Genomic DNA, 19176 nt, shown 5'->3' on the forward strand with positions numbered 1-19176 from the left:
CATCCTCTCTGACCCCTGTAAAACCCTCAATCGATCTGGGAGAGCTGAGCAACTTCCATATATTGCTTACACTTCAAACGTCTCTACAGTTTGATCTGTATTACATGAACGTGGTTATTTATAGAGACGTTTGTTTCGACTAAAACTCTCAAAGTTTTGTTCAACCTTGGAGAAATAGGATGTTTTTTGATTTGTAATGATTTTGATGCATGAATGAACACACAAGAACAAACCTGTCATTATGAAATACATGTTCTGGTGGTAAGCAACACATCTTGATGTTGTTTTCCTTATTTGACCATGAATAAATTGCGTACAATTTGATTTAATTAGGAGCAATGATAAAATAATATTTTTTTGTGAGGACTTGAAAACAAACCAACCATCAAAATGTTTATTGTAAACAAATTAATTACCTATTAAATCTGAAGCAGTGTTTTATTTTATTATTATTATTTTTTATTTTTATTTTTATTTTTTTTGTAAAACTATTTCCTTTATTTTTATTTACCTAAATACATTATTTATTTATTTAGCTAGTAAATAATGGAAAGCATGTATTCACATCCAAGTCTCTCTTTCTCTCTCTCATTCTCTCACTCTTTCTCTCTCTCTCATTGGTTAAGCATTAAAACTGGGTTACTGCCGTTTCTATAAAGAGTTGTTATATATTTGTGGACGTGTGCCTTATGCATGAAGGGGCATCTTCCATCTGCTGGCTACTGTAAGTTTGGCACACTGACCTGTCACATTGAGGCAGGAATTTACAAACAGCCTCAGAAGCTGACACAAGCAAGCACATAGCCTTTTGCTTGTTAGTTGTGTATGAATGTGTGTTTATAGTTTCAGTCTGTCTGCATGTTCTGACACATGTGTACTTTCTGTGACTTTCCCTCACAGTGGCCTGCTCTTTCAGGACTGGTCGTGTCAATACCCAACCTGTAAATGACAGTCACCTTGGGATCTTTAAAAGGTCACATTGTCAGCTCCTCTCCTCTCAGCCTCTCAAACTTTCCATTGATTCATTCGTCCATGTCTACTCTGAATCCATATTCACCTCACAGAAAATCTGGATGTTTAAACTGCTTTTTCTCAGCTTCTGAGAAATGTAATGACTTGGGAACGCTACGTGGCAACACTTTTAGGTTTCTATTAGTGTAAATGTACATATATGTGTTTAAGCAACAGTGTTATGCAGCGTAGTTGTGCGTTTAAAAGTGCCAAATGGATGCTAAAGAGTGTATGTGTTAGTTTGCATGTTCAGAAAATGTTAGCATTTGCAAAATTATCCATCTAAGAGTGCAAACATCGAGGCTTTGTGAGTATATGCATAATGGCAGGGCAGGAGATGGGAGGAGAGGGCAGGTTGTAGACAGGGAGAAAGAGAAAAAGAGAGAGATCTCCTCTGCACCACAGATCAGGGAGGAACAAAGGGACGCTTCTAGAGTGTGTGAGAGTCCGCACTCCCGCTGGCCTCTAATTCAAACCAAACGTTCACCATGAAATAGATCTTTGACATCATTACATGCTGTGCATGTTGATGTCCTCCACTCCTTAACATGGTAGGGGGAGGGGGCCGGGAAGGAGGGGGCACTACAATTGTCACCACATGGGTGTAGCGAAGGGAACGATGGAACTGCTCCCGCTATCTTCTTTAAAAATCTTTCCATCTCACTCGGTTTAATTTCCCAAAGCACATCAGCAGGATTTGAAGGACTTGAGCAGTTTCTGTGAGCATTATTTGTCATGTTTAGACAAGCTGCGCTGACCTTTCCGATACTGCAGGATCCAGTGGATTCAAATGACAGGATCGTTGGGCTCTTTAGAACTGAGCCTTGGCCCCCACCCTTTCCGCCGATGTGTGCTTAAAGAGCCCGCCTCCCTTTGATTTCAACTGGGCCCAAGTATCTGATCGTACCGAGCATCTGATCCAGTCAATCAAGGCTTTGTGTGTCCCAGTGTTCCTGGGACCGATTCATGTCTCTGTTTTTCAACTGAGGCAGCCCAAGGTTCTCGAGCCCTGCTTATAATATGCCAAGATCCAATTTCCAAGCCATCTTAGATCACGGGAGAGTCATCTAAACTCCACAAAACCACAGAATATTTTGGCAGCATTCAACGGGCCTGGTTTCAATACATTTGTAGACTAAGTTGTACACCAAGCCCCCATATTGAAAGCTTTATTTTAGGTCATGCAGGCTAAAATAAAGACAGTGTGGAGCTTAAAGTTTTGGTAACTTGGAAATTGTTAATGTATATTTAAAACACCTTATCAAAATGTCTAAAACACTGCAAAAATACATCCTAAGAAGGAAGAACTGTTTAAATGGTGTAGTTTAAACCAAAAATGTCAAGGGCCTACCGCTATAAGTCTTGTATAAAACGAAGCCCTTTCTTCTCCAACCGAGCTAAAGTTTGATGGGTGTTTCTCAATGTTACATTTACACATACAATTAAAATCAGGGTTGGAAATCCGAGTTCCAGATAAGGTTTCACATTTCATTTAATTTTTTATATAGAAACCGGATGACTGTCTTCTGAGTCAAACTTCATGCTGTGGTGACAGCTTGTTCACATGACAACATGTACAGTAGTGAGATATACATTTCTGGGTTTTGTATATTAATGGATTAAATTTTACCATATTTTTTGTTTGTGCAGTTTAAGTTGCTAGGAATTGGACTGCATGCAGGCTGTCTCTAAATAGACTGTTAGACCTAAATAATTGCTTTACATTTATTTATTAATGAAATAATCTCATCGTTTGGCAAAGGAATTACTTTTGTGGTTAAATTAATTGGCCCGATTTTGGTCAAACCATTTATATGATATTGGAAAAAGACAAATTATAGTATTAGTCTAACTGAAATCGAACTTTTAAAGTGCATGTTAATGTTTCAGAGGGGGTCGACGAGATACTAATCGCCTACCTTCTTGTTTAGGGGCTTAATTGGCCATTAGTCTGACAAATATCACGCCTCATCCATTCTGTCCTCCGTGCTATAAGGAGTTTGCATCTCTAATAAATAGAGGCTGAGAAATTATTTGGTTACTCAGCAAGCTCTACAAACAGGTTCTACCCATTTTGCAGTGAGACCCAGACAGTTTCTTAATGATCGATCAATAGACCTTTATAAACTTAATAAAAAACGAGTTAGCTGTGCCTCCTTGTATTTGTATTCTAAAGCAAACTTTTGCTAAGCTCAATCAAAGTGCCTGTTAAAAGCAAGCAGAAGAGGCACAGTGTTTCTTACCCAAAGCCCAGTCCAAAGGCTTTCAAGAAGTATCTTCTGGGAAAACTAAGTGAAGACTAATGTTCTAACAAGGGTTGAGCAAAATCTATCTATCTACAGTATCTATCGATCAATGGATTGTTAATTTTTTCTATCATTCTATCATCATTTTACAGTTATATTAGTATAGAAATCAGTTATAGGAGCTTAAAAGGGCATTCCTAATTCAATTCCAAATGGTCCCAACTTGGAATTTGTGCTGAGTGAAACATTTGAAGCGTAACAGAAATGAGTCGAACCAGACAAATTAAAGAGTCTATCAAAGCGATGTTTGAAACACGAGAGCTGAATTCCTCAGGAAGTCATAAATCAGTTCTAGTGCCACAAGAACCAAGCAAGATGACCAACCAACTTGTTCACAGCTTTCAACATTAACACCACTGGAACAATTATCTACAATTTCAATTCTAAGAAGATAAATTTGGTGTCAAATTTGTTGTTCGTAATGGAAATGCAACGCTGGACATCACATGTAAACCCATGAGTTACATGCTTCCATTGACTTCCCCCCACCTAGCAGAACCAGACTGAAATTCCTAAGGGCTTTGTTCTCCACAGAAGTCTTTGCCATGAGAATGGCAAATAAACTGCTTTTGTACAGATCTATGGACCAGAATGAAAAAGACTTATAAATGAATCAGTCCATCGCATCACTCCATATTCATTTATGGGTAACCCACACATTTGACTATCATGTTATAATCACTTATTGAGTATGTTTTTTTTTTTTAATAACTATGGAATAGCTGAAGGATACATAATTGTGTTTGGTATGTGTGTGACTGAATTTTCTTGCTTGATATTGTCCTGACAATCATTTATTTGTAAAATATATGGTAATAGGAATCATGGTAATAGGAATCATGTCCAAAATTAGAAAGGAAAATTCGGACCACATACTTGGTAAGATAAACAAATGATTTATGATACCCCCGAGCCAAGACAATATCTGATTGGTCAAGACAACATTTGAGGTGTGGCCAACAGGCCACTTTAAATACCTAGGACACCATGAAATCTGGTTTTTAGTCTGCTTTTAGTGTCTGCTTCTAGTCTCTAGCTATGCTTCGGCTAGCTTGTAGCATCTAGCCATGCGGTTAGTCATCATTGTTCTTTGAGCGCGGTTGCAGCGTGCCTGCCTGCTGCTACTATGCCACGATGAGAAGGAACACAACCTTGTCTCGTCAAACTTTATTTCTTTTCTTTTCCGTTTGAGAGTTTCGTGTTCTGAGTTAAGTTTTGTAACGTTGAGTCTCCGACGCCTGACCTCGGGTGACCGTTCAACTTCAACCAGCCCACACGACTCCATCTTCAGCCAACGGCCAACAACCACGGGCTTCCCAAGACGTCACTTCAGCCACTACTGAACTTCCAGCCAATCAGCGACACCGGGATACCCCTTTCAACGGGAGTCCCTTTCACAGGAAACGAAGGCAATGTATTCCCAGATATTTGTTGTGCTGGTGTATCTAATATAATTTTAACCTCACTGAGGAACTCAATGCGAGGGCTAATTACGTGATTGATGGTTGTTCATGTCTATGCAGTTTAACGTATTGCTGTGAACTTGGATTCCATATTTCCATTCTCTTAAACTCATCTTTCCCTAACTTTCGATCTTCCTGCAACTTGTGTGAATGTGTGTGAGTGCGTTTATGTGTTAGATTAGTTTATATGTCTTAGATTTATCTAATAAAGCCTTATTCATATTGAAAAGAGAAGTATCTTGTGTTTTGTGCTTACAAGTTAATGTTTTAAACTGCCGATCTTGTTACTGTGCTAATTGATAGTGTTTCACTATAGTTTGGATATTAATATCAAGCGCAGATTTGATGTTAAACGGCTTGTTCAGTAAATCGCAGGGCGTCTCATTGATCAGCCATGAAACAGTGATTCTGTTCAAATTCCCTTTACATTATTAAATGATTCCCTTTGAGCTAAATTGACCTGTTTCCCTTACAAAGCATATAGACAACGTCAGTCAACCTGGCCTTTCCAGAAAACACTAGCAATGCAGCTATCTAATTATATACCTTATTGATACTGTTTATTTATAAAAACATTTGAATGTACTCATAAAAATTATTTTATGCACCTTGTCGGGTTACATAATACATGCATCATTTACACAGCTGTCTAATAAGGCTGGAAAGGGAGAGTGAGAGAGAGAGATGTAGAAGAGTTTCTCTCGGAATGAACTAATCAATAGCAAAATGTTATTCGTAATGGACTGTGTCAGCTTTTTAACCGGACAAACCTCCGTCAAGTCAATGAGCAGAGTTAAACCTATCACTAATCTGAATAATCTTTGGACATATCGACTGACCGAGTATTCTGCCAGAATAACAAATCCTTTGTGTCTTTTTTTTTTTCTTGGCTCTATTTTAGTATAAAAATTCTGACAGTCTCGCTCATTGATTCTTTCTTGTTCTATCATCTCTATTCGTTCTCTTTACACAAAAGAGAAAGTACTGAATGACAGTTACATGAAGACAAACAGTCTGTTTATGTTCTGCACATGCACTTCTGTTGAAGTAATTTTCCTGTGTGCAACAGCAAACATTGGGATCTCGGTGGTGATAGGTTTTAAATGCATTATGAATTATTGAAGTGAGCACATGGGTGACGGGGGTGGAATCGCCACAGCTTTATCGTGTCTCAAGAGGTGACTAGGCTTTATTTGTGTGACTTTGACTCCATGTTGCCAAAAAGGGATAGAAGCATGAAACTGAAGTAGCCAGTATCACACAGATGAAGTATGGGGTGGCAGCCATCTTTGCAATTATATTTTTGGTAAATGTTAATCTTGACAGCCAGATCTTTCTTTATAGCTCCGTTAAACCCAAATTGGAATCATAATTTAGAAGGGACATAAATGCTTGCATTGGTATATCTTTTATAATAATTGGTGGTTCAGATTTTTTGATGTGCAGAAAATAGTTTTTCTCCCCATCATTCATCATTCTGTTCTACAGATAGCTCCCTTTCCCAGATTTTGAGGAGTCATATCTGTTTTTGCTTAACTTCAAGAAGGCAAGTGTAGACACCTGATACGATACCTCGTGGAGAAGTATTAAAGAACCAAATGTGAACTTTAACATTGTAGTTTATAAAAATCAATTTTTTGTTGTTGCTTCAGTGTTTATTCTCACTTGCATATCTAGTATTTGGAAGAATCATTTTAGTGTTTTTTTTTTGTTTTGTTTTTTTGCTCCCAAGAGTTCATGTTAAACAATTAATACATTTGAATATTTAGTTCAGTGCTGTGAGTAAAAACATTTTTCAAGTGTAAATGTGACATAGCTTATTTACCATATAAATACTGTCCTGCAAAAATAAATCAGGTAATCTGTTTATATTCTAGAAGATAAGACTGTGTGCCCTAAATAGCTTCAAATTCTGTATGTTTTTTTTTATATAAGTTCCTTGATACATGATTATATACTGTATATAAAAACAAATTTCTTCTTTTTTTCTTTAAAATGCTGCTTGACAACTGTTTAAAAGGAGAGTTCACACAAAATATGAAAATTATGTCATCTTTCATCAAATAGTCATTATAAGCCTCTATGACTTTATTCTGGGGAACACAAAATAAGATAAGTATTTCATATTTGTGTTCCACAGAAGAAAGAAAGAGAAGCATCATGATGCTGGTAAATGATTTTTCATTCAGGCTGAACTATCCCTTTAAATACTTTAAATGTACCTAGTAACATGTCAAACTACAGTTTTAAAGTAGCTTCCCCACTACTGTTAATAAGCTTGAAGAACAAGACCAAGTGGAATCCAAAGGCTAGAATAAAAAGTGAAAGAAAATTAGCTTTGGACCATATTTTGAATACATCCAGTGCCCATTTGGTATGAGCATGTGGGTGTGTTGGTGGTGTCAGAAGCACACAGGGCACAGTCGAAGGGGACCCATGAAATCAAGAGAGATCAAGAGAAGTTTGCAGTACACTGAAACACAGGGGGAGGGAATTCAGCACAAGTCATTAGGAGGTACGAGAGGAGAGCCATCTGATGATGGCAATAAGGAGCAGGCTGAAAAATATGGCGTCCATTGATCTGCACATTGATGTGTGACATTTTAACCAGAGTCAAGAGACAGAAGTTCCCTAACACATCTGAAGCAGCGCCTCTCGCTCACAATGTCTATTTCTTCACGTCTGTCTGTTTCTATTCACTTTACTCAGTGCCCTTCTTTTTGTCTCCTGTATGATCCCTCTGTTTTTTTCTCCCTCCCTCTTTTTTTCTCTGTCCCCAAAGCGTTTGATTTCTTTGCTCCACAGCCACTGGTCTCACGGGTCACTCCATATTAGCTTACTTGTTAATACTTGGGGGTAGGATCAATACTTAATCAACAAGTAATGGGATTTTGCAGTCATCCCATATGATCTTCCAATAAAGACTTGAATCTATCTACCAACCTTTTATAAAAGGCTCAGGGAGAGGGATGGCGAAGGGAGTCAGTGAGTGAGAGAGATGGAAAAAAAGAGAGAGAGAGAGAGAGAGAGAGAGAGAGAGAGAGGGTGGCTGGCATGGTGTGGCGCTGTGCTTTGGAGCAGGGATTTGCTGCTCCGATGCTTTTAGTCTGATCTGCATCTGATTAAGGTTCAGATAAGGCACTGTCCTTCACCCCCCTCTTCTTTTATCCTGCTTTATGTACCGTGGCACACAGATTCATCATCTGCGGGCTCGCCGAGGTCAGAGCCCAGCCACTCAAGGAGTTATTATTGTGTCCTGCTTATGCTGGCCTACTTTCTTAACTAACAAACCAATAAAGCCGTAGCCTCCATTCGGCTCAAAGGAAAGATAAAGCAAGAGTGACTGTTTGTAGTGTCCTCACAGGTGTCACGAAATGGATGACAGTATAATCTCTTTGCCCGTGCTTATTTTTCACTGTGGGAGTAAATGTCTGACTGTGTGTGTTGTGTATGTGTGTATATGTGTGTATTATTTTGAAATTCTATTATAAAAAAAGGTGAGATAAGCCTCAAAAGCCTTGTCCTCATCAACCAGAAGCCGTAGGGGAATAGCTGTGGTCATATTTGGATGGCACCCTTGAAGGCAATCGAGATAAATTCAAAAGCAAACTCTAACGGTTTGTGGAACATCAAAATGAACCGAGGTCTCACCTCAGTTATCAAATTCATAAACTTGTTTAGAGCAATGAATGCTCTCATTTAGTTATTACCATCTCAGCAGGTTCCAATATGATATGAAGCATTTCAACAGACTAATATCCAATTTACGGTGACTTCTATTACTATGTGTGCAATTATGACGGGATAACAGCAGTGATAATTCCGGTTTGCTATCATACAGTAACTCCCACTGATGTTTATTAGGTTAATACAGCAGTGTGTGGTAATGATAATGTCGTATTAAATGTTTCAGCGTAGCTGTTGTGTAATGTTAGGTTTTTAGAGACTGCTCACTGCCAGGCATTGGATGGATTGTCATTGTTTCATTACTCTGGCTAGGCTAGAACATATGTAGTGTGCTAGGATGTTCATGCACCGCTGCTTCAGAGACACGCTAACACCATGATTAGAAAGACAGGAGGTCAGATGTGCAGTGTTGGGCTCCAGTATGCTCCCTTTCTCTATATATCCTTCTGTCTCAAAGGCCTTTTTTCTATTCTTCTGTCTATAGGTCAGTATGCATGATGAGTAGCAGCGACTGAAACAGTGTTGTCTCAGTGTATTCTGTGTTTGATGCAGACTGGTATCGGCGCATGCTAAACAGTAGATTTGGGCCCTGAAACATGCAGCTCGCTCTTGTAAACAGCTCGGTGCTGCTATTGTCATTGTTCAGAACATTAATATTCATGCCATATTAGCGGTTTAAACACTTCACGAGTGTGTGGCTCTGCTGCTCTTGATTTTTTTTATTTTTTATTTGTAATTTGCATTTCATACTGTATGCTACTTTACTCAACCCTGAAATATTTTAGACATGGCATTAGCATTACTTCCTATTATTGTATGTGTACGAGAATGAGAGCATGGTAAGTGTGTGCGTTCTCGGGCAGGTTGAAATAATAGTTCATAACCTGAATAATGTCAAATTTGATCATATATTGCAATGGGCCCATGTCTTCATGTCAGATAGCTGATAAACGGCAGATTAAGTCTGCCCTTATCACTCTCTCTCCTTCTTCCTCCCCATCAATGCATGAGCTGACTGTTAACTGTGGCCCCTGCGGCCACTCTCACTTCCTTTCCACACAGGAAGTTTGGTCAGGTGTCAAGCAGTTTGTTGATAGTACGCTAACAGTCATTTCCTAGGCCTCTGCCCTACTGACCCATTGAGACAGCAGTGTCCCAATATCCTGTTTCCTGTCATTCCCAAGCCTCTCTTGGTGATTTATTGACATGAGTTTTTCTTTAGTGAATACACGTTAAGTCCTTCAATTGCTGGGATCTGTAAAGGTTACAAACACGCAAATACAGATAGAGAAATAGATTTTAGATCCACTGTAGTTTTTTTATTCATTTATGTCAGGTCACTAAAGTAATTTTATTTTGTGTAACTAATACTAACTAATTATGCCATTTGTTGCTTTAAATACTGGAGAACTCAAAATTGGATGGATTTCGATTGCAATGTTTTTTTTGTTTTTGTTTTTTTTTCTCATCTGTGTCATCATAGTTGTGGTGTGGAGCTTCTCTATTCTTATAAAATTAGAATGATTATTGAAATGCTATAGTTATCATTATACTGTATTTATCATCCTTGATATGAATGCCCTCAACTCTGGATTTTCAGCGCACTCAACTTTTCAAGAGACACACGGCCTATCATTTAACTTCTCAGCTGAGTGGTGCTCTTTGGAATGGTGGTGTGTCTCTCAGGAAAAGTTGAAGTAGTGGAGGCAATGCCTCAGGAGAGAGCAGTCTTGAGGGGACCGTCTGTCTGTGTCTGTCTGGAGCTACAGTACACTAAATCAAACACGGGGAGAGGAACTAGAGGCTTCCACACTTCAATCCCTGATGGAACACTTGCTGTCATACCTCAGAGATATTAATTTAACCTGGATTACTCTGGTGGATTGTTGTATAAATTTTTCTCAAATAGATTTGTTAGAAACACTGTAAGAAGCTCCCAGGTGTGAGGATGATGGCGTGGGGAATGTCTCATAATTAATTACCTTCATTTTGCACTAAATACTGTCCACCAGCAGTCCTCCACGATGAGCTCTTCTGTGGTAGTTTCAGATCAAGCCCTTGTGCAAATGGGCAGTTTCTTTTGACAAATAGTTCAAATATTTACAGTCTACTCAAGGTCAATATTGGTTATACTATACAACACTGGGTGTGTCCCTGAGGCCTAAGGTCCTTTAAATTCTCCCCTTCCTCGTGTTTGCTAATTAAGCAGATGCACTTGAAAGGAATGAGGTCATAGTGCTAGTGGAAAGAGACATGGCCTGCCCCATCCGCCTCTGGCTGCACAGATCATGGTCATGTTCAGAGGTCATGTGTGAGAGTGGACCACTGGTGTTGATATCAAACACAGTGTGGGCTTTCATTACACAGGAAGTGCATCTCAAAAGAGAAGGATATATGTGTGCACACATAAATTAATCTAATTAGCCTAGCCTTACAGGGCGAAGAAACGTAGCAATGCCATTCAAACTGAAGGACAGCTTCTACAGCCCATCTTTTGTACAAGAATACATTTTATCTTTGTATAAATGTACAATAACTTCCCTTAGACCTCCTTGACCTCTGGATGACAAATACCCAGCCAACAAAGCAACACTTGTTCCATTTCTCAACTCATAGATAAGAATTGGAAAGTAAAAAAGAAAAACAATTCTTTCAACAATAGATTCATTATGAAACTTCTTTGACATGCTACTCTGACTCTTTAGCCTCGGAGAAACTCAAAGGGGACCAGATTGCTACCTTGAGCGATAACACAATTCCCTCCTCAAACTCTTTCAGACAGACAAGGGTCATGCAATCTCACTTCCAAGTAAAGGACTTAGCTGGATTGACAACATCCTTCAATTACTCAGATTCCCTACCAGTCTGCAGGGTCGTGTTGAAAGGAACATCTGTAGAGAGCCACAGTCCTGAATTTAAAGGTAGCCTGAGTTAGGAGTGGAGATGAAGGGGGTTGGGGCAGCTATTTTCAGTCTGTAACCTGATCCTTTATGGCCCCTCTTAAATGTGGGCCATGCGTAAAGGTTAGAGGCTGGGTTTGTTGTGTCTGGCAGGCTGCTACATCTGGACGGGCCGTGTGCAGCACACCCTCATCAGTGTGACGCTTGATATGCCTCAAATACAGACAATTTTTATTTATTTTTTTAGCACCACACCAATCTAAATTGAGTAATTCTGGATCCTTTATGGAAATGAGATTCTGTAACTGATTGAATGTAATTGATTTATATTTCTTGTTTTTTTCTTTTCTTATAGTAGTGTTATATCTAATCTCTAGTAAAGCGTTTTATACAATACAGTTTGTGTCAAAGCAGCTTTGCAGTGTTAAACAGGAAAACTGTGTGCTGATAATACAAGAGGACAAAAGAAAACCATCAGTTTATTGCTGATTCAGTCATGTCATCGTCCAGCTCATTTTAAATCTATTCCTATATTTTGCAGTCAAGTCAACAATGTTACCAGAAATTGTGTCCCCAACTTAGCAAGCCAAAGGTGACAGTGGCAAGGAACCTGCTAACATTCAGGGCTATAGAGATCATCTCTAGGTGCTGATCCACCATCTTATCTGAATACGTAGTGGATCTGGGTGGCTGTAGTGACCTCGGAATAAGAATAAAGCACTAATGTTAGCCATTCTTTTTACAGTGTAACAAGTATATTGGGTGTAATAGGAAATGTTCTCAGTTCCGGTTCACCTGATTAATGCAACCTTAACAGATTTGAATCATAGAAAAGTGGTTGTGTGTTATGTGTATGCTAGTTTAAAAAGATGTGTCTTTAATCTAGATTTAAACTGACAGAGTGTGTCTGCCTCCCAAACAATGCTAGGTAGATTTTTTCCAGGGTTTGGGCAATAAATAGGAAAATGATCTGATATTCTAGAGTTTTGAGGTGAAGGACCATTAAGTTATAAGAGCTCGTTCAAGTACTGAGAAGTTAAACCATTCAGGGAAATTAGCAAATTTTTAAAGTGTATGATATTAAATAGGGAGCCAGTTGACAGAACCGGGCTATTATGGTTATACTTCTGGATACTAGTAAGAACTCTAGCTGCTCCATTTTGGATAAGCTGGAGTTTGTATATTAAGAGCGCAGAGCAAACATCCAATAAAACACTACAATAATCTATTCTTGAGGTAATAAACGCATTAATTAAAGTTTGTTTCATTTGACATTTAGACCATAGGTCATACTTTAGACATATTTTTTAAGATGGAAAAATGATATTTTACAATTACAAATGCTAGAAACATGACTTTCAAAGATGAGGTTTACAATCAAATAGTACACATTTGATGACGAAAAAACTGAGAGAACAGTCAACCAGTGTTCTAAATTACATTCGGGGCAGTTTGGTGTGACAATTAAAACATTTTTTTTTTTTTTTTGAATTTAGTAGTAGGAAATTACTAGTCATCAATTTTTTTTTTTTTTTCTGTCCTCTCTCTCTCTCTCTCTCTCTCTCTCTCTCAACTGCAGTTTTATTTTAAGACATGCAGCATATGCTGATTTCGGGCTGAATTGAGAGAAGGACTTAGGAGCCCAGCTGACCTGCCTGTGCTAGCTAATTGGGACTGTTTTCTTTCCTGGTCGGCCCCAGAAGCGTCTTGCACTGTCAACTGCGCCCCTATGACAATAGCAACTGTAATATTTCATCCCACGAACTACGTTTTTCAAAAGATTATCATATTTATCTACCTGGTTGAGCTGCACCTCTGTATCATCATAAAAGTATTTTTTGGAATGCTGGGTCAGAAATGTTCTGACGTGACCTCTACAACTTTTTTTCCCTTCAACTGTACAATCACAGACTAAATGTAAGGAAACTGCATATTGGCTTAGATTAGGGGTCTCTAGCTCAAACTACCTGGGGGCCACTTGCCAGGTGTGGCTTAGCATTGAGTAAAAAAAAAAAATAGAAATGAGTTTTGTATAGTTTTGGAATACACACACACACAAACACACACACACACACACACACACACACACACACACACATATATATATATATATATATATATATATATATATATATATATATATATATATATATATATATATATATATATATATATATTAGGGGTGTAACGCTTCACAAAATTCACGGTTCGGTTCGATACGATACACTGATGTCACGGTTCGGTTAAGTACGGTTCGGTACGTTTTAGACACAGCAAAATGTAAAAACATCTCAACTTTTCAGAATGCCGCAAGCGCACCGCGGGTCATGTGACAAGAACTAACCAATCAGCTTCATCCTTTCCCGTAACAACGTTGAAAGCTCAGCCAAGATGAAGGAACAGCTGATCATAGTTGTATATGGATTGCAATTTTGAAATAAATTTAGTAGCAGAGCTAGCCTACTGCAAGCAATTTTTAGAGCTGTAAATCCATTTATCCTTTGCTGAAATTTCCGCGTCTTCATGGAGAGAGCACGTCATTGTTGCTTAGCAAAGGCAGATGCCTCAGGGGCGCTTCTGCCTGAGCACTTTGGAAAGGAGAAGAAAGAGGCGCCTAGCATTTTCCACGCGTTTTTAGGCGCGATATGTGAATGGCCCCTAAGGTGCTCGCTCACTCAGCACGCGCTGAAGGCTCGTTGCAAAATGTCTAATGCATTTAACAGACCAGAAATAGAAGATCCTCCAATAACCAACAGGTCTGGTGTTTGAGTGCACTTTGGAAGCTATAATGGTGATGATAGAATGAATGGTAAATAGTAAGGTCTCATATCCGCGGCTGTAACGTAAATGAAGCCTACCAATCGCTGTGGTGATGTCTTTTGCCCTGTTTGAATCCGTTGGAAATGTCTGTCTAAATGCTGCGGGGATACTTTGTTGCATGTATGTTTCTCCTTTTTTTCGTCTTTTCCCAGATACTGACACACTAAGGTGATGTCGGCGTAAATGAGTTGATGTTTCAAGTATTCCCGCTGTTTTTTTTTTGTTTTTTGTTTTTTTTCATTCCCGCTGGTGTACCCTATTGTCATGTAGCAGATGTGACATACCGTGGTTTTTTTATCCACCACTCTCTTGCCATCACCATTATAGCTTACAGGGAATCCAAAGTGCACCCAAACACCAGACCTGTTGGTTATTGGAGGATCTTCTTTTTTGGTCTGTTAAACGCATTGGCTATTTTGCAATGAGCCTTCAGCGCGTACTGAGTGAGCGAGCGCCTGACTGAGTAGCCTAACATAAACATATAAGTTGGTGTTTTTTTCTATTTCGGGGGTGTCAGGGGCATTGCCTGTTACGTCGTGTGGGTTATTGGGCTACCTTGTTGAACGCATATAATTATATTTCACTTTTTTTTTTTTTCAAATATAATTAATTAGTCCAACGAACCGTTCGGTACGAATACGCCTATCGTTACACCCCTAATATAAATATATATATAATTCTAAAACTGAAAATGAGATACATTATTTATGCTTTGTAATGCCCTTTACACATTTTATGTTCTTATGAGTAATTGTAACCACAGTTACTAAATGATGCTAATTGTAATTACCTGGGAAAACATTTATTTATTTACAGTGCTGTGTTACTAACCAAGAAATTCTGTAAAAATAAAATAAAATAATTTAAAAAATCTAAAAGATTTTTAAAAGGATTTTTTTCTGCAGTGACTGATTTGATGCTCATCATTCTCTTTCTATGAAACCTGTAAACCTCATTCACCAGTTCTATAACAGTTCTATGGGTTTGCCAGAGCATTGCAATTATTTATTTCTTCCTTCGTTGCTTCCTTACCCTTCTCTATCTACTTTAGTGAAAAGTGTTTGCTGTCTATCTTAATGCAGGATGAATATTTAGCTCTGTACATTAAACAGTTCCACAGTCTGAGTGCTGACATGTCTGAAAATGGCCACAAGATGCTGGTTGCATGACATCCTTGTGTACATTTGGCTCATTGATACATAATTAACACTCCCTGCAACTGCTCCAGCAAACATACAGATGTTTCCCCTGTGGGGTTACTTTGCCAGTGTGTCTATGCCCATGTATGTTTGTGTATGTGTGTGTCACCAGCATTAGTTTTAGGCCCCTGTAAGGTGGCAAAGGCAGTACCTCTGAACCAAGTGTGATGGTGAGTAGATGTAGTCACGTTTCCTGGAGCTTGCATGATACCAGCACAGTGGCAACCTTCATTACACACCATGAAAAATGATTTAGTTATATGTGACATGGCTGTGTAAACGAAACTCCCCTGTACTGCACCTCACTGCACAAGTGTGCTGTAACCACAAGCACTCTGTCCAATGGGCCGGCAGCAATTCCAGCTGGACCACCAACATCCAGGCCAATTAGCGGCTATTGTCTGGGGCAGCCATGGTGCAGAGACCACCAGGCTTCTGCCTTCTACCTTTCTCATAATCCTGCCCTCAGCCCTCCTTCTACACATCTGCCCAGTTCTCTTTTCTTTGCTTTGCTTTACTCTTTAACTCACCTGCTTAACCCTGGTACTTTTCCAGAACACTCTTAAACAGACATGTATACAATACACAGTGACAGCAATGCCAGCATTATCATTCATTCATTTATCCATGCATTCATTCGCTATTTATATATCTATATATCTATATATATGTGTGTGTGTGTGTGTGTGTGTGTGTGTGTGTGTGTGTGTGTGTGTGACCCTGGACCACAAAAACAGTCTTAAGTCGCTGGGGTATGTTTTTAACAATAGCCAAAAAAAAAAAAAAAAAAAAAAACATTGTATGGGTCAAAATTATTGAAAGTAAAGTATTAAGTAAAGATCATGTTCCACTAAGATATTAAACTTAATTTTTGATTAGTAATATGCATTTCTAAGAATTCATTTGGACAACTTCAAAGGCTATTATTTTCTCAGTAATTAGACTTTTTTGTACACTCATAATCCAAATTTTCAAATAGTTGTATCTTGAGCAAATATTGTCTGATCCTAATACACCAATCATAAATTGAAAGCTTATTTATTCAGCTTTCAGATGATGTATAAAAATTGGTTCTGTGATCCAGGGTCACATATTATAAATAGGGACAGCAGTACTAACATTCTCTGTGATTGATTGATTGATTGTTTGATTGATTCCATTTGTTTGCTATTTATATATAGTATACACAGTGGTAGCAAAACTAACAATGTGTGTATTTGTTTATGCTTGTTTACTTACTAATTTCATTTTTTTTTTTTTTTTTTTTTTAAATATGTCTAACTATGGAAATTAAGTTATGTTAACAGTATGCAAAGTGTTTCGCTTATTCAAATGTATACATTAAAGCTTGCAGCTGATTGGTCAGAGATAAGTAAATATTACTTCATTACAGACAACCTTATGCCATTACTAAGTGAAATTCGGATCACTTTCAGTGTACTGTAGATACAGTGAATGGACTCATCCAGGAAGCTGACCTCTGATGCTCTGCTCCAGTAAGCAGAGTGAAGTGTGGCCACTTTATACCTTTCATGAGGGGCCTTGTTTCTTTTTACGGCTCCCTCAAACAGGCACAAACACACACAGATACACACGCACACACACTCTGTTCATAGTTTTTTCCTACTATGCTGTTTTTCAGTGTTTTTTTGCCAAATCAGCAGACTTCTCTCATTCTGCGAATCTGTTTGCTTCTCTTTCTCTCTATCTCTACTCCTTCATACTTTCACTCCTACTCTTTTATATTATCCAATCATCCCCTCTCACTCCATTTCTTCTCTGGTCCTGTCATATCTCTGGCTGAACTGCTCTGCCCCATCTAATGGGGTCAGCAGAACACCCCCAACCCACCCCCCGCATACTCTTCCCTTTCACTCTCCTCCTCTTTCAGTTGTCCATTTTCAGGTTAAGAGACCAGTGGCTGAGAGGCTCTCTAGATTAGTGATCTTTCATGCCCAGGAGAGGTCTGTGGTGTGGCTCTTGTGTATGCTTTTTTTTTCTCTTAATTAAAGTACTAAAGGACAGACACATAGACATTTGCTCTTTAACAATACACACACTCACATCAGGCATGAAATTGTCAACTAAATTAACTATTAAAAATAGTTTTTGTTAATTAAAAAATAATACATGTATTAAATACAAACAATCAAGCAAAAACTTTAGAAAAGTTGCCTTGGCAGGTAACTGAAATAAGTTTATGTTTAAGTAAGTAAATAATAAATAAATAATTATAATAATAAAACCACATAATTTGTCAATCAAAATCATGAAACAATGAGCTAAATCAAAATATGAATTAAAAAAGCATTTAAATAATAGAAAGAAATAACATTATGTACACAAAATGCACTAAAACAAGAAGTCATATTTGATATTCAGTTTCTAGTCCATGCATACTCTGACTTATAAAATCTAACAATGGTCAGTGGCAAATATAAGCAAATATAAGTATGAAATTATAAAAAAAAATATGATAATAATAATTAAATGCATGCTTGAGTAGTTGAATTAGTCAGCAAGGATGTTTACCCATGTAATAAGAGTTAGTTTTACATTTTGTTTAAATTATTTTTGGACATCTGTAATTGTGACATTATCATTTCTTTCTTCTTTTTTTTTTTAATTTATTTATTAAAACATCATAAGTTATTTGTTTATGGCTAATTATATTCATGAGCTTAGCATTCACCATTTTGTCATATCACAACCTGTGCGACCCTTCTCCTTCAAAGTGCCACCCATACATTCTCAGACTAGATGATTCCCAAGTGGTCTAAAAGATCTTCATTGATTGCTAATCACTGGCTTCCCATGCCACAATTCCTTAACTGCTGGCAAAATATTTGGTTCTACAACTACTTCCATCTATTTAAGATTCATTTTACCTCACCCAGCACTACTTATCCTGTGTTTAGCACGACTGTTTCCGCTATACCCTCCCTAAAACATGCTGAAAGCATTTTTGGTTGGCATGCCTTACTGTGCATGCTGGGATAACAAGTGGCTCCCTGTTCCATATAGGGGCCTTCAGGGTTTCTCGGTTCTGTTCACCCCCTCTCTCCCATCTTTCTAGCTCAGGCCATTAGAGGAAGAGGGTCAGGAAAGTGCATGCACTCCTTTGCATGCTATCTGTGCCACTGGCCTGGCAAATGAAAATAAATGTTCAAAAGGTTGTACTTTATATTTAGCCAAGGAGATGACCTCGAAGTGCCTTTAAAGGGCCCACATACTTAAAGGTGCATTACAGATCTTACACTAATTCACTGTGATAGCTTAAGTGCTCGTCGCATACCGTGGGAGAGAACTAACCCTGGAGGATCTGACAGGGGCCCGGGATGTGACCAGTTAACATTATTCAGCATAAATTTTGAATTCTCTTCAGCCCTGAATTTGTGAGCAGAGAAGGGTAAACCATTTGCATATCGTATTAGTGATGAGTGTAGAAAAGAGACACTCGTTGCTGGATCCCAACTGCACGCTTAATCTGTAAGTTTCACTTTGTGTCATGTTTTCTTCCCATTTTATGTATTTTTATGTGCAGAAAAGCATTATGGCATGTTTTAAAGGCTGTTTGGGGTAAACAACCTCTCATGAGATTGAGACAGCAGTGGTCCGAAGCTCCATTGGTGGAGACCTATTTTCATTCTTAACTAGACTGCTATGATTTATTAATTCTCATTTGAAATAACAATTACGATGTCAGAAGGGATCAAGCCCAAGCCTTAATTGCAATGGAAAACATACTTAATATGAATCCTTCCTACTGTAACGTTTAGAGTGCTTTGTG

Source organism: Carassius auratus, unplaced genomic scaffold (assembly GCF_003368295.1).
Source record: "Carassius auratus strain Wakin unplaced genomic scaffold, ASM336829v1 scaf_tig00006679, whole genome shotgun sequence".
Lineage (NCBI taxonomy): Eukaryota > Metazoa > Chordata > Actinopteri > Cypriniformes > Cyprinidae > Carassius > Carassius auratus.